This window comes from Rhinopithecus bieti, unplaced genomic scaffold, assembly GCF_001698545.2.
Source record: "Rhinopithecus bieti isolate Rb0 unplaced genomic scaffold, ASM169854v2 scaffold_27611, whole genome shotgun sequence".
Taxonomy (NCBI): Eukaryota; Metazoa; Chordata; class Mammalia; order Primates; family Cercopithecidae; genus Rhinopithecus; species Rhinopithecus bieti.
The window spans coordinates 657,607-665,589 of NW_016812730.1; the positions used below are offsets into that span (position 1 = coordinate 657,607).

The following is a 7,983-nucleotide window of genomic DNA, read 5'->3' on the forward strand; positions in this document are numbered from 1 at the left end:
TTTTTTTTTTGAGATGGGGTCTCACTCTGTCGCCCGGGCTGGAGTGCATTGTCATGATCTCGGCTCACTGCAACCTCCACCTCCTGGGTTCCAGCAATTCTCCTGTCTCAGCTTCCTGAGTAGCTGGGACTACAGATATGCATCACCATGCCCAGCTAAATTTTTTTTTTTTTTGTATTTTTTAGTAGAGATGGGGTTTCACCATGTTGACAAGGCTGGTCTCGAACTCCTGACCTCAGGTGATCTACCCACCTCAGCCTCTCAAAGTGCTGGGATTACAGGCTTGAGCCACTGCACCCGACCAGGAATAGCGTATTTTATTTTTTTATTTTTTATTTTTTTTTAAAGCTTACAGGCATAGAGTAAATTCCACAGGAAACTTCTCTGACTGAATATTGGAGGTCATCTTTCGGTAAGTGTGGCACACAATGAATCTAGGCATTATAAATTCTAAGATGTAAATTACAAGAGCTTTGAAGTTTGAAATGATTCTCCTAGGCAATGCATTGCACAAAAGAGCAGAGTGGAATGTCATCATTTATGTTTTATTTTGGAGAATATCATTTCCTCAATTCTTTCCTTCTCTACTTTGCTTTAGCAGATTTTGACATAAAAGAAACCTCATATTCTTTGTAGATATAATGTGGAAGTCTAATATTTCAGAATTCAGAATAAAACTTTCTTTTGATGCCTTTAATAAGATCTTAAAGCATTTAAAAAGCATTAATTAAGCTTTACAAAGCAACTCTAAGATGATTTGATCAATTCAAAAACATAATTGTAAAGTCTGCACTCAGCTTTCAATTACTATATGTCCCAGTGGAGAAAAAACATAGATAATAAAAACCACAGATAATAGCCAAACCATTTCTACTCAAGGAACAATGGCACATTGATACTTTAAAAGTATCAAGGATACTTTTAAAAATGCAGCTAATTCCAAATAATTTATATTTGATCTTAGGATGCATTATATGATTTTGTTTCATGAAATCATGTGAAGATTTACTATTATAATTATGCTTTATTTAAATGAAAACTGCAATTAATTCAGTCTCCATATATACTATTATTGGAAGGAAGAAATATGTAAAAATTACAGGCTGTCTGTCAGAGAGAAGTGGTCCACAGATGTGTATTTTTGCCTGTTTACAATCTGGAAAGCGAAGTCATCTACGTAAGGTTGCATTTCATAGAGGTTTAGAGATGAATGAGTTCTCTTAAACTACATCAGCCCAACTCATCTGATAGGTAACAATGAGGCCCACTAGAGTGACAAATGACCTGCTAGGGCTGTCTAATGACAGTATTATTTACAATAGAACAGTGAGAAAAAGAGAGCGAGAGAGCCTGAGCACAAAAGTCTAAATTTTTCACAACTGAAGAATGTTTGAATAAATTATGAACCATCAACCTCATGCCATTCAACTGCCATTAAAAAGAAAAAGTAAGTAGATAGCAGCAGCCTTAACTGAGATCCCTTCTTCTAAGATAAGCTCTTCTCTATGTCCCATATCTGGGATGGAGGCCCCTTAGGGATTCTCCCTTTGAGATTGAAGATACCCTATTGTAATTATATACTTAATTGTATTTTCTCTGGGTGGTTCTAAGCTCTTTGAGGCTTGGGAAATCTTATTTATCATTTTGTTCCCAGATCCTAGCCAAGTGCCTGGCCCATTATTATTGTTCATTAAATATTAATTTCAATGGAATAGAATGTCATTAATATCAACAAGAAAAATCAAGAAAAAATGTATTCACAGCTAAACACAAAATCTCAGGACTCTCTCCCTTTCTACAACTATGTCCTTCTATATTTAGCCCTGATCCTTTCCTATTGGGTTACCCAGCTTATTACCCAAGAACCAGAGTGATGGCTTAGAGTGATAGGGTGCTGGGCTGTCACCAGTCATACACAGAGTGGACATGGCATTGAGATGTAGTCATTTTGACAGAGAAGTGACATTTTGATGCAGCCTAAAAAACAAATTGTTAAATTTTCAGCTTTTAAAAAGAACCAGTAAATGTGTGCAACAGACACACTCACCTCAAACCTAAGCAAATCAAACCTCCTCAGGGACCCCTAGAGATGGATACAGCTGACAAGTTTAGTGGACAAGCCAGGGTGCAGGTCTCCTGACCTGGAGAGTAGTGCTTTCCGCCTGCCCCACACTCCATCTCAAAGGGCAGAGAGGAGAGGGGAAGCCACCAAGCCACCAGCCCTGTGCTGCTTCAGGGTGCTCCCCTTGTTCTCAGACAGATCTGTTCTGTTCCCACCGACTTGGGATTAGTTTTGCTTTAAAATTTATCTTGAAAAAAGAATGAAAACTTTTTCTTGTGGTAGGGCCAGTTGCTAAAGTCTAAGTGTCAGAATTTCATAATTGAGTTCAGATGAGGTCACTGTGGTTTGAGGGAGCTAGGGCGGGCTGTAATGAAGACAGGGCCAGCATTTTCCAGGGAGGTGGCCCAGCGGATGTTCTAGGAGGAACTTCTTAGGAGTGGGAGGGAATGGGGACACTGAGGGTGGGCCACGTCCAGAAGCCCACGATGGCAGGTGGTTGGCATTCAGGGTATTTATCTTCAGATGTCACGTCCTCCACCACCTGCCTGGGGCTTTAATGCTCATATGGCAGCCTGCCCTTTCCTTCCCAGCACTTCCCTCGAGTTGTAATTATATACCCTATATGTGTAAATTTTTTTGGCCCTGTCTCCCATCAGGCAAAGATCATGCATTTTTGTCTTATTGGCTTTTGTTGCTGCCGCTCTATCCACAGGCATAGCACAGTGTTTGGCACATAATAAGCATGGATACATATATCTTGAGTGGATAAATGATGGAATAAATGAATCAACTCAAGTTTATTGCATGTATTTCCAGAAGGACTAGGTTAGGTTACATAGGGCTTCATTGATGGAGAAGAAAGCAAAAGCACAATTATCTAATAAAGATGGCTTGGGGCTAGGAAAGTAAAGTTGTAGATGCTGAGACTCAGAATCCAGGGCCAAAGTTATTTGTCTCTCCAGGCTGAGGTACTGTTAGGTCCTAGATTGGATTAGACCTGAGCACAGGTGTCTTCAGGTATGCTGAACAGTACTGAGAGATCTTGAGTCTATGTTATCTGGGAACAGTGCAAAGCTGACCCAATGTCTTTTGAACATATTGGATTCAGTTCATTCCTTTAAGTTCAGAAGGCTACTATAGGTCTCTTTTGGAGTTAGAGTGTGCACAATAATTTTTTTCTCCCCTTTGCTTTCTAAACTCTTTGGCCCAGTCTGAATCATGTTATCTAAAGTCAAGGAAACAGCAGTAATCATCCAAAAACATATTACCCCACTCCATCCCTACTTCTTCAAATAATGTACTGTTCTTTTGACCTACTTCTCTCCCTGTTTCTCTCTCTCATTCTCATTAAGTGGAGACCTGTAGGTCTGTACACAGACCCTGAAACATATTCAGAATGAAACACTCAAGGGTGGCCGGGCGCGGTGGCTCACGCCTGTAATCCCAACGCTTTGGGAGGCTGTGGCGGGCAGATCACTTGAGGTCAGGAGTTTGAGGCCAGCCTGACCAACATGGTGAAACCTCATCTCTACTAAAAATACAAAAATTAGCCGGGCATGGTGGCGCACCTCTATAATCCCAGCTACTTGGGTGGCTGAGGCATGAGAATCAATTGAACCTGGGAGGTGGAGGTTGCAGTGAGCCAAGATCGCTCCACTGCACTCCAGCCTGGATGACAGGGTGATACTCTGCCTCAAAAACAAACAAAACAAAGCAAAACAACCTCAACAACTCAAGGTCCTTCTCCTTCCTTTTGCTGAATCCTAAAAGAGTGGCTTCTGTTCCCACTGCAGGAAGTTGTGAAAAGAGGCCCAATGGGATCCCCCTGCAGATCCTCCTGCAGAGTGGTGGTGAATCACATACATGAGTCATAGCAACACTTGCATTTAGTGATGGAGGGGCTCACACTAGTCTGAACCCTTCCTCTCAGCTGATGCTCATCTATGGTGCTCGTATCACTCATTCACAGGACAGCCAGTTCCAATCAAGTTCTCTCTCCAATAAACCACACTGCTTAGGACTCACCCTTGTGCAATAAAATTGTGGCAGGGCTAATAATAGAAACCACAAATCCTGCTTGCCAATCCTGCATTCTAACCTCTAATCTACTTGTAGCAAGGACAAATGTTTTCAGGAAAATAAAATGACACTGCATAGAATACAGTGACACAACTGTTCCTATTGTCAGAACTTCCACTCAAAAAGCCTGGAGAAAAGAAGATGAATTCCATCTTCCACACCTTGGTCACCATATACCTAGTTTCAACCTTCCTCTAATTTCTCAATACAATCTGAATTACAAAAGCAATGAAAAAAATGAAATGAGAATACAAAGCAGGAGTGGGAGAGAGACGTAAATATCCACTTTGTTACAACTTTCTTAACGATGGGAATTTGTCTTTTGTGTTTCAGTACAATGGAAATGGACTAACAGAAGTTCAATATTAGATTAATAGGACTCTCACTTTGACAAATGGAAAGCCGGTTAAGGGGGTGAATTCCTTAATCAAGTGCCTGGATTTGAGGACAGAGGCAGCCTGCTTAGTAAAACATACCCTCAGAAAACCTGAATGTGAGCCCCAACTTGCCACTCACATCTAGTTCAAAAGGGAACCAACTATTTCATCTCCTGTAGCCTTGGAGTTCTTATCTCCAAAATGACATTGTGACTGGGCATGGAGGCTCATGCCTGTAATCCTAGCACTTTGGGAGGCCGAGGCGGGTGGATCACCTGAGGTCAGAAGTTCAAGACCAGCCTGGCCAACGTGGTGAAACCCCATCTCTACTAAAAATACAAAAAATTAGCTGGGCATGGTGGCACATGCCTGTAATCCTAGCTACGCTGGAGGCTGAGGCAGGAGAATTGCTTGAACCCGCGAGGCAGAGGTTGCAGTTAGCCAAGATTACGCCACTGCACTCCAGCCTGAGCGACAGAGCTAGAGTCCTTCTCAAAATAAATAAAATAAAATAAAATGGCTTGCAATTAACAGCCTTGTTTGCAAAGAACTGTTCTGAGGCTCAGTGAGACAGAATTCATAGGAAGTGCTGCATAAACGGTAAGTCTCTCTATAACTGAGGGATTATTATTGCTGGACACAAATTCATTTATTGTTCTCGACTGGATGTACACATAATTCACATTCCCCAGAAAACAGCTCTGCCCTTCATTTCCAGCTGTGTGGTATGCAGCTTCTAAACATTTTTACTGAAAACTTGCCTCTTAACTGTTAGTCTTGAGGGTCTACACACAGCTCCCACGCTCAATTAACTGTTACTTCCCCAGGCAGCTGCAAGGCAGAAATTTCTGATTTGTGTTATAACCAGCCTAGCCCTCTGTGTCTTGGCTATGGACAGACATGCCTCCACAAAAACACAACCAGAATGGAAATAAACAGAAACCTTGATGAGAGATGTGCTCTGGGAGGAATCTGACTTAACAAATGAGATATGTAAACAGGACTCAAGAAACAGTGGCTACAGACTTCTCATAGGAGGCTTGAACTTTCTCAGTTTTGAAATGCCATATTTGCTTTGCTGTGTGATGAATATAAGTGAATTAACAATGTGCTTACAGATTTCTTAGCTGGTAATGTGATAAAATTTAAAATATTCTTGTTTGGTATCATTTTGAAATTTTCTTGGCACTTATGAAACTAATGAGAAACACCCTCGTGCTGTTGGAGAGAGTGAGTGCATTTTCAGGCCCAGCGTTTGGGTGCTTCAGTCTTCCCTAATTCAAGCATGACAATAGATTTATTATTGAAGAAATGAAGAAAGAGGTCAGGTAAAAAAACCCAGTAATTAATCATTTGAAGACACTGAGTCATCTACTATTTTATGTCAGAAAACTTATAGCCATGTTTACATAATAATAAAACACAGCTATAAGAAGGCAGATGTTTTAGGCCTAGACATTTGCTAGTCAGTAACATGTAAATGTGAGGGTCCTAGTGGTTATGGTTTCATGCCTTGCTATGGTGGTTGCCAGTCAGTTTTTCCTTGCTGTTCATAAGCTACCAAATAATACACATTTGTCTTCACTCTGGTCTGCAGTGAAAATAAAATGAGAAGAGAAAGAAGAAGATACGAATTATGAAGTGGAACAATGTGGTTGGGAAATTCCCATGTCTTCACCCTAAAAAAAAAAAAAAATTTACTCTTTTAAGTAAGGCCCAAGAGAATATTAAATGCATATACTATGATTCAAAGAAAATAGTATTACCATTTAGTCATCAAAGTGGATGCTTGGTCTTGGCCACATGTGTGAAACTTCAGGGTGGCAGCCTGTGCTCTCTTAGTGAGTACATTTGTATCACACCACAGGGGTCTGAGTTCTCACTGTATAAGTGCCCATTTTCTTGGGTGTTTTGCTTTTGTCTCCAGAATATCCAGAGAATGAGTTTGTTAATAAAAAATAAGACTGGCCGGGTGCAATGGCTCACGCCTGTAATCCCAGCACTTTGGGAGGCCAAGGTGGGCAGATCATCTGAGGTCAGGAGTTTGAGACTAAAAATACAAAATTAGCTAGGTGTAGTGGCGGGCACCTGTGGTCCCAGTTACCAGGAGGCTGAGGCAGGAGAATCACTTGAACCTGGGAGGCAGAGGTTGTGTCGAGCTGAGATCACACCATTGCACTCCAACCTGGGCAACAAATGCGAAACTCCATTTCAAAAAAAAAAAAAAAAAAAATATATATATATATATATATATTTAAAAATATTCTTGTTTGGTATCTTCTTTTTTTAAAGAAGACTAACCAACAGATGAAGAAAAATAAGCAAATTCCTCCAGGATTCAAGACAAGATTTAAATACTTTCTAGTCATTTATTTTTCTAACCAGATTTAATTTGGAAGTATGAACCAAAAAAAGTTATAGCATCATGCTCTGGTCAGCTTGCCTCAGATAATGGCTTGTGTGACCAGTGGAGGTCCTGGGGGAAGGGAAATTCAGAGGGCAATGAGCAACTTCTCTGTTATCTCCGAGTTTTACAATACACACAGGAAACATTTGTAGCTGGCCCTCTGTTAGCCTGAAAGATTAGCTAATTCCTTGTTTCACCATAAAATGCATTTTTAGCAATAGTTCTGAACTGCAAGCAAAAATTCAGGTGGCCAGCTCATAGTCCTCCTAAATTACAGTTGAAAGATGCTTTGCATTATAGATATTGGCTTGGGCAATAAGGAAACTGATATAGTTCCTGGGGATGTGCTGGGCTGACATGAACCTCTCTATGCCCCACCACCAATGGAGCAAGCCAGTTTCCATGTCCAGAATGCCGTATACATTCTACAACAGTGTTCTTAGGGTAGTATTGGATTCCTGAAGCCCAGAGATGGATTAACTGTCCAGGTGCCCCAGATAAATCCTAACTCAAATTAACACATCCTGTCTATACAACCTTTCAACTCTATATAGCAAAACTGTGACCTCCTGTTCAAACAGGAAAGATAAGCAGCCACATTTTATCATGGTGGTTCCTGAATACGTTTGTTGCTAGCCTGATTTACCCATTTGTAGTTTGCCCACTAGATCTTTTTCTCTAGACATAGTCATTTATTTCTTTTTCTTTTTTCTTTCTTTCTTTTTTTTTTTTTGTTTGAGACGGAGTTTTGCTCTTGTTGCCCAGGCTGGAGTGCAATGGGGCAATCTTGACTCACTGCAACCTCCACTTCTTGGGTTCAAGTGATTCTCCTGCCTCAGCCTCCCAAATAGATAGGATTACAGGCATGCGCCACCACACCTGACTAATTTTGTATTTTTAGTAGAGACAGGGTTTCTCCATGTTGGTCAGGCTGATCTTGAACTTCCAACCTCAGGTGATCCACCTGCCTCAGCCTCCCAAAGTGCTGGGATTACAGGCATGAGCCACTGCTCCTGGCCCATAGTTATTTATTTTATTTTATATTATTTTATTTTATT

General features: G+C 40.8%; 1 long non-coding RNA gene across 1 annotated transcript; it reads right to left on the bottom strand.

Moving 5' to 3' along the window:
- Positions 1 to 5,796: 5,796 nt before the first annotated feature.
- Positions 5,797 to 6,708, bottom strand: LOC108545139 (uncharacterized). Its single transcript, XR_001890054.1, has 2 exons — positions 6,607 to 6,708; positions 5,797 to 6,109 (listed from the first exon to the last, which is right to left on the bottom strand). It is a non-coding gene; the product is annotated as an uncharacterized LOC108545139 (long non-coding RNA).
- Positions 6,709 to 7,983: the final 1,275 nt, after the last annotated feature.